Source organism: Podarcis pityusensis (assembly GCF_964106645.2).
Source record: "Podarcis pityusensis genome assembly, chromosome: 16".
Classification (NCBI taxonomy): Eukaryota; Metazoa; Chordata; class Lepidosauria; order Squamata; family Lacertidae; genus Podarcis; species Podarcis pityusensis.
This window is the reverse complement of record NC_138041.1, coordinates 5693295-5701184: the sequence shown is the minus strand read 5'-3', so window position 1 is coordinate 5701184 and position 7890 is coordinate 5693295. Positions and strand designations below refer to the sequence as shown.

Sequence of the window (7890 nt, the reverse complement as noted above, 5' to 3'; positions counted from 1 at the left end):
AGCTAGTCCCCACAGGTCCTATTGTGACATATGCCATGATGGGCAGACCACCTGTCCTCTTTGGAGAAAATATCAAGGGCAGAGACAGAGGGAATACCTCCCACAGGAGCCAAGAGCTCTCCCCCCCACCCGGCTTCCCCAGGGTTGCCAATTTTCCATCTTTGGCAGAAGGGCTGGGGGCCTGGGGGAAAAGCTTCACCGATGGGAGCAGACCTCAGCCATGAGAAAGTTCAAGACGTCACCAGCAGCAGCAATGCCTCCCCGCCACAGTCTACCCCCAGGGTTAAAACAGCAACATCCAGAACTCGCCCCAGGGGCCCAGCCGTGGGCATAGACCTGGGCACCACCTACTCCTGCGTGGCAGTCTGCCAGAAAGGAAAGGTGGACGTCCTCGCCAACGACCACGGCAACCACACCACGCCCAGCTGTGTGGCTTTCACTGACAAGGAACGCCTGGTGGGGGAGCCAGCCGAGCTGCTGAGGGGCCTTAACCCAGAGAACACCATCTTTGGTGCCAAGCGGCTCATCGGCCGCAGGTACGAAGACCCTTCAGTGCAGTCTGACCTGAACCACTGGCCTTTCCGGGTAGCTGCTGGCAGTGGCGGCGAAGCCAAAGTCCACGTGTCACACAGAGGGCTGGAGAAGTCCTTCTACCCGGAGGAAATCTCTGCAATGGTGCTGTCCAAGCTGAAGCAGGTGGCGGAGGCCCACCTGGGCCGCCCAGTCACTCAGGCCGTCATCACCGTCCCGGCATACTTCAACGACGCCCAGCGCCAGGCAACGATTGATGCGGGCGCGATTTCAGGGCTCAAGGTCCTGAGGCTGATCAACGAACCCACGGCAGCTGCCATCGCTTACGGCCTGAACGACAGCAGGCAGTGGAAGGAGAAGAGGAACATCCTCGTATTCGACCTGGGCGGGGGAACCTTTGACGTCTCCGTCCTCACTGCCCAGGATGGCATCTTCGAGGTGGTGGCCACGGCTGGGGACACCCACTTGGGTGGGGAGGATTTTGATCAGCGGCTGGTGGACCAGCTCACCCAGGAGTTCAAGAGGAAACACAAGGAAGACCTCAGCCAGTGCAACAAGGCAAAGCAGAGGCTGAAGGTGGCCTGCGAGAAGGCCAAGCGCGTCCTGAGCTCTAATATCACGGCTATCGTCTCCGTCGACTCCCTCTACAAGGGGGTGGATTTCCACACAACCATCACCAGGGCCAGCTTTGAGGACCTGTGCTCTGACCTCTTCCAGTCCACCATGCGCTATGTGGAGAGGGCACTGGAGGAGGCTGGCATCAAGAAGACCCAGATTGACGACGTTGTGCTCGTCGGGGGTTCCACCCGCATCCCCATGATCCAAAGGCTCCTCTCGCAGTTCTTTGATGGGCAAGACTTGTGTAGGGTCATCAACCCAGATGAGGCGGTGGCCCACGGGGCAGCCATCCAAGCTGCCATCTTGACCGGCCACCGGTACCAAAGCTTGCAGAACCTGCTTCTGTTGGACGTGACTCCTGTCTCCTTGGGGCTGGAGACGGTGGGAGGTGTGATGGACGTCGTGGTCAAGCGCAACTCTCCGATCCCCACCAAGGAAACCAGGAACTTCTCCACCACAGAGGACAACCAAAACAGCCTCTTCTTGCAAGTCTACGAAGGGGAGTGGACGTTGACCAAACACAACCGGCTCCTTGGAACGGTCACACTGGGCGGGCTCCAACCCGCCCCTCGGTGCGTGCCGGTAATCGTGGTCACCTTCCACATCGACCACAACAACATTCTCACCGTGACCGCTACGGAGAGGTGCACCGGCAATCAAAACCAGCTGACGATCACAGATACCCGTGGCCGGTTGGACAGAGAGGAGATGGAGCGAATCATCCATGAGGAGGAAGAGTACTGGGCTCAGGAGAAGGCCGAGCAGGAGAAGAACGAAGCCCTGAACTCTTTGGAGGCCAGCACTCTGCAGCTGAAGAGGGTGGCTGTCGAGGAGAAGGCTCTGGATGACCGGGCGAAGAGGAGGGTCCTGGAGATGTGCGAGGAGACGGCCGTGTGGATGGAGGGCAACCGGAGAGCCCCGAAGAAGGAGTACGAGGAACGGAAGAGGGAACTGGAGGACGTCTGCTATTCCATCATCACGCACTTCAGCTCCGACGGAGGGGATCTGTCGCAGACGAAGGGAAGAGGGAAATGCTAGATCTGGGCTTAGATCAGGGTAGATGGTGAGGCACATTAAAAGGAGAAGAAAGTGGATGGGTGGGTGGAGATGTTTCTGCTTCTTGGGAGTGTAAAGAGTGTGGTGCTGCAACATAGTGTTGCAGCATATCCATCACCCTCCGCCCCGCCCCCAACATTCCGGGTCACAAGTTCCGCTAAGGAATCCTTGGAATGTAAGGAGGCCAGTGGCCAGCCCAGCATCCTGTTCTCAAAAGTGGTCAGCCAGCTGCCTGTGCAAGCAGAATCTGAACACAAGACCCTCCCCTTTCCTGCAGTTTCCAGCAAGTGGTATTCAGAAGCGATGCTGCTTCCAATGGGTGTGGTAGAATTGCTTTCAGAAAGCCTTAAACTCTCCCCTGTCTCCTGGCGCAGCTTCAATTTCCTATAATTCTTTTGAGGTGCGTGTAGAAGTTCCTGGTCTCATTCGCTCACCTTCACTCCAGACTCTCCATGACATTCAGAATGTGTGGGCAGGTAGGGCTACTCAATAGGCTTGCAGGCTAGAAACTTTGACTCCTTTGGGTTGATTGGGCTGTGGCAGGAGACGAGAGAGACAGGGAAAAGGCTTCCCCTCCCCTCCTTTTGCTCTCAAGCTGGCTGTTTTGCCGAGGGGGAAATTGCCCCAACCACAGCCACCGCGCGATCTAATGATATTTAGCAAAGTGATAGTAATGGGCTAATTGCTTGGAAAATGTGAATTAGCCAGGCTGCTGCAGATTGCGTATCAAACGTTATCTTTCAGTGTTTCTCCTTCAAGGCTGCTCTGAAACACATTCTAGGGGCGTAATTTGGGATAAGAGTCCTAGCTCATTGGTAGAGAGTCTTGCTTTGCATGCAGAAGGTCCCTGGTTCAATCCCCGACGACGTCTCCAGGGAGTGTTTGGAGAGATTCCTTTGTCTGAAACGCTGGACAGCCGTCCGTGGTCAGGACTACTGAGAGACATGGACTTGGTATACAGTGGTACCTCTGGTTAAGAACTTAATTCGTTCTGGAGGTCCATTCTTAACCTAAAACTGTTCTTAACCTGAAGCACCACTTTAGCTAATGGGGCGTCCCGCTGCTGCCACGTGATTTCTGTTCTCATCCTGAAGCAAAGTTCTTAACCCGAGGTACTATTTCTGGGTTAGCGGAGTCTGTAACCTGAAGCGTCTGTAACCTGAAGTGTCTTCAACCTGAGGTACCACTGTATAAGGGACGCGGGTGGCGCTGTGGGTTAAACCACAGAGCCTAGGACTTGCCGATCTGAAGGTCAGCGGTTCGAATCTCCGCAACGGGGTGAGCTCCCGTTGCTCGGTTCCTGCTCCTGCCAACCTAGCAGTTCGAAAGCACGCCAAAATGCAAGTAGATAAATAGGTAGCTCTCTGGCGGAAGGTAAATGGTGTTTCCGTGTGCTGCTCTGGTTCGCCAGAAGCGGCTTAGTCATGCTGGTCACATGACCCGGAAGCTGTACGCCGCCCCCCTTGGCCAATAAAGCGAGATGAGTGCCGCAACCCCAGAGTCAGCCACAACTGGACCTAATGGTCAGGGGCCCCTTTACCTTTACCACTGTATAAGGCCTGCTGCTACTTAAATCAGCCCTTTGTTGAGAACAATGAGGACTAGGAAACTCAGCTAGTGCAGAATTCAGCCACCAGGTTGCTCACCGGGGCAAGACGGTTTGAGCATCTAACAGTGATCCTGGCCCGACCACACTGGCTGACAATTAGTTTCGGGGTACAATTCAAAGTGCTGGTTTTGACTTAGAAACCCTTAAATAGCTCAGGACCGCAATACCTTAAGGACCACCTCTCCCCATATGAGCCAACTCAGACCCTGAGACCCCAGACCCTTCTTCATATGCCCTCTTCCACGAGAGGTCCAGAGGGTGGCAACTCAAGAATGGAGTCTTCTCTGCAGTGGCTCCCCATTTGTGGAATGCTCTCCCCAGGGATACTCACCTGGCGCCTTCGTTATAAACCTTTGGGCACCAGGCAAAAACGTTCCTCTTCAACCAGACCTTGGGCTGATTGACATTCAATGCCCTTTTAAAATGTTTTGGGGAGGGGCGTTATTGTTTGGTTTTGTTTGCGTTATTATTATGCATTGGGTGTTTATAATAATGTATTTTTATGCTATGAACCTCCCTAAGATCTACGGGTATAGAGACAAAATTAATAAATAATAATAAAATCAATAATAATAATACAGTATGTTGGGAGCTGCCCAGAGTGGGCAGTAAAATTATTGTTAAGGAATGGGACGTCCCTATTTTCATCGGATAAATGTTGGAGGCTATGCAACACTTAACAGTTGCTTTCGCAGCTCTGGAAATGTGCGCTCATCAAGCTAGCCTAGCGTCTGGGCAGCTATTTCCAGGTCCGTACTCTGTGGAGCCGTTGCAGCAACAGGGCGTCACTCTCCCCACCCGTATATGTAGCTTCTCCTAACGGGCTGTATGCACACAGTCAGAGACTACACCTGTGTAGCAACTTCCTCTGCTGCTCTTTTTACAATTCCCTCCTGGTTCTTGGGGACAGTGGTGCAGGAGAGGGGAGCACCTGCACCATCACTTGCCTGCCCTGCCTATTTCTCCTCCTCTTCAGAGCTGTGGTCTAAACCACTGAGCCTCTTGGGCTTGCCAATCGGAAGGTCGGCGGTTCGAATCCCCGTGACGGGGTGAGCTCCCATTGCTCAGTCCCTGCTCCTGCCAACCTAGCAGTTCAAAAGCACATCCAAGTGCAAGTAGATAAATAGGTACCACTGTGGTGGGAAGGTAAACAGCATTTCTGGGCGCTCTGGTTTCCATCATGGTGTTCCGTTGTGCCAGAAGCGGTTTAGTCCTGCTGGCCACATGACCCAGAAAGCTCTCTGTGGACAAACGCCAGCTCCCTCGGCCTGAAAGCGAGATGTGCGCCACAACCCCATAGTCGCCTTTGACTGGACTTAACTGCCCAGGGGTCCTTTAAAGGTAAAGGGACCCCTGACCATTATGTCCAGTCGCAGATGACTCTGGGGTTGCGGTGATCATCTCGCTTTATTGGCCGAGGGAGCCGGTGTACAGCTTCCGGGTCATGTAGCCAGCATGACTAAGCTGCTTCTGGCAAACCAGAGCAGCGCACGGAAACACTGTTTACCTTCCCGCCGGAGTGGTACCTATTTATCTACTTGCACTTTGACCTTCTGATTGGCAAGCCCTAGGCTCTGTGGTTTAACCCACAGCGCTACCCGTGTCCCCTCCAGGGGTCCTTTACCTTTACCGTTATCTTCTGACCCATCCTGGCCTCACCCCTCTCAATCTAAAGGTGTCCCTGCCTCCTGGCTGCTACGGGTTCCTGCAAACCACTGCTCCGAGTCAGACTCCAGCCTCTTCCTTTCCGCCCACCCCGTCCCGTGCTCACTCGCCAGCATCCTGCCCTGCTTCTGAATGCTGGACAGCTGCTGCCGGTCCGTCTCCCTGCGCCCTGACTCTGTATAAGACAGCAGCCTACATTGCAGCCTCCTTGCTTTGGGCTGCTAGGGGTCTCGAGCGTTACCACCTCCTCTTCTTCTTGCAAGGTCAGCTCGGAGGGGGCACACATGCCCAGGGCTGGCCCCGATCCCTGGCGCACGGAGGGCGGCTCGGCGAGGAGGAGGAGGGAGCTCGGAGGAGCCAGCGAAGGAGCGGAACGAGCTGGCAACCTCGGCCGCCGTTTCCTATAAGCCGCAAATTATCATGCGTGCCTGTTCGCTCCCCGCTGGTAATAGGCTTTAATCACTGCAAAGTCATTTGATTTCCCTGTACCACAATTCGGCTTTAATTAATGGTCACTTACGGGAATGGGAAAGAGGGGGGAGGCTGTGTGCTTAGGGTGGGATCTCCTTTCTCTCCCCCCCCCCCCGCCGCCTCCCTTTCCCCTTCCTCTCCTTTTTGACGTCGAGAAGATGAATTAACGTTTGGAGTGAGCTCAGGCGCAGACTGCCAGAAATATGGCTGGTTGGAATCTCTCCGGGGGGGCGGAAGCAGCCTGTCCTAATAGCAGGCTTGGCGCATTTGGGGGTGAGGGGGCAAAGGATTCGTGGGCTGCCAGCAGAGCTCTGGTACATCTGCCCCAGGCACCGGGTGCGGGTAGGAGAGGAGAGTGCGGAACATGGTCCCCGCTTCAGGATTTAGCACCCGATGGGTTTAAAAGTCCCCTTTTGCAACCCTCGCCGCTGCTGTGTCTTCTTTTTTCTTTTAAGCATGGCTCTGTCTCTGTTTTTAAAAAGCAAATTTCTAGTCCTCAAAGCTGAGTTCCCTTTCGGAGGAAAAAATGGCATGCTTTTGTTCCAAATACAGGAGTGCCTGGCGTGTTCTGGTCCATGGGATCACGAAGCCGCCTGAGAAACAGTTTCTATTCAAATGCGATTTTCGTTTTAAACGCAGTGTAAGGTAGTCTCTAGGGACGCGGGTGGCGCTGTGGGTTAAACCACAGAGCCTAGGATTTGCCGATCAGAAGGTCGGTGGTTCAAATCCCTGTGACGGGGTGAGCTCCGTTGCTCGGTCCCTGCTCCTGCCAACCTAGCAGTTTGAAAGCACGTCAAAGTGCAAGTAGATAAATAGGTACCACTCCGGCAGGAGTGCGCTTCCGTGCGCTGCTCTGGTTCGCCAGAAGCAGCTTAGTCATGCTGGCCACATGACCCGGAAGCTGTACGCCGGCTCCCTCGGCCAATAAAGCGAGATGAGCGCCGCAACCCCAGAGTTGGTCACTACTGGACCTAGTGGTCAGGGGTCCCTTTACCTTTAAGGTAGTTTCTATGGGAGTATATTGTATTTAATTATGGGGTATCAGACTTTTTAGGGGGCTAACCAGGCTGGGATAGCTGGGATAGCAGGCTTGTTGGTTTCTGAATGTCTGGTGTAGATTTTCAATTTCGTTGTTCTGTATGGGACAATTACAATAAAGATTATCGTATCATATCATCAGAGTTGGACACGACTAAATGACTAAACAACAACTTGTGTTTTGTTTTTGTTTTAAGTAAGTTTCTCAATCTCACAGCTAAGTTCCATTTTTTAAAAAATGGCCCATCTAGTCCAGCATCCTCTTCCTCCAACCAGATGCCTGGAGGAGACTGGCAAGCAGGAACCGAGCACAAGAAACCGGTTTCCAAAAACTGCTATTCAGAAGCTGGAGGCAAAGCACAACCGTCTTGGCTAGTAGCCACAGATAGCCCCTCCTCCATGAATTTGCTGACTCCTCTTTCAAAGGTGTCACCCAGAGTGGCTGGATCAACCCAGCCAAATGGGCGGGGTGAAAATAATAAAATAAATAAAAATAAAGCCATCTAAGTTGGTGACCGTCACTGCCTACTGCAGCAGGGAGTTCCATAGTTCTAAGTATGCGCTGCATGGAAAAAAACCCCATCTTTTATCTATCCCGAGTCTTCCAGCATTCAGCTTCTGTTTCTGGTGGTACGAGAGAGGGAGAAAACCTCTCCTGTATGCACTTTCTCTACGCCAGGCATGATTTTATAAGCTTCCATTGTTGACTCGCCGTTCCCCCAAGCTGAAAAGGTCCAAGCAGCCTTTCTTCATAGGGGCTCATCCAGATGGTTGGGCCTCCCAGGACAGGATGTTTATGGAGGCCAAAGGGAAGGAGAGGGCCTGCTTGGGAGTTACTGGGGCGTGCTGTTGAGTCAACAAGAGGTTAGGTTTATTAAATTCCTCTAGAGGACTGTAACTGG

The 7890-nt window shown here is 53.4% G+C and overlaps 1 pseudogene across 1 annotated transcript; it reads left to right on the top strand.

Annotated features, from left to right (window-relative positions):
* Positions 1–64: 64 nt before the first annotated feature.
* Positions 65–2243, top strand: LOC308464928 (heat shock 70 kDa protein 1B pseudogene; annotated as a pseudogene). Its single transcript has one exon. The product of its transcript is annotated as a heat shock 70 kDa protein 1B pseudogene (transcript).
* The last annotated feature ends 5647 nt before the right edge of the window (positions 2244–7890 follow it).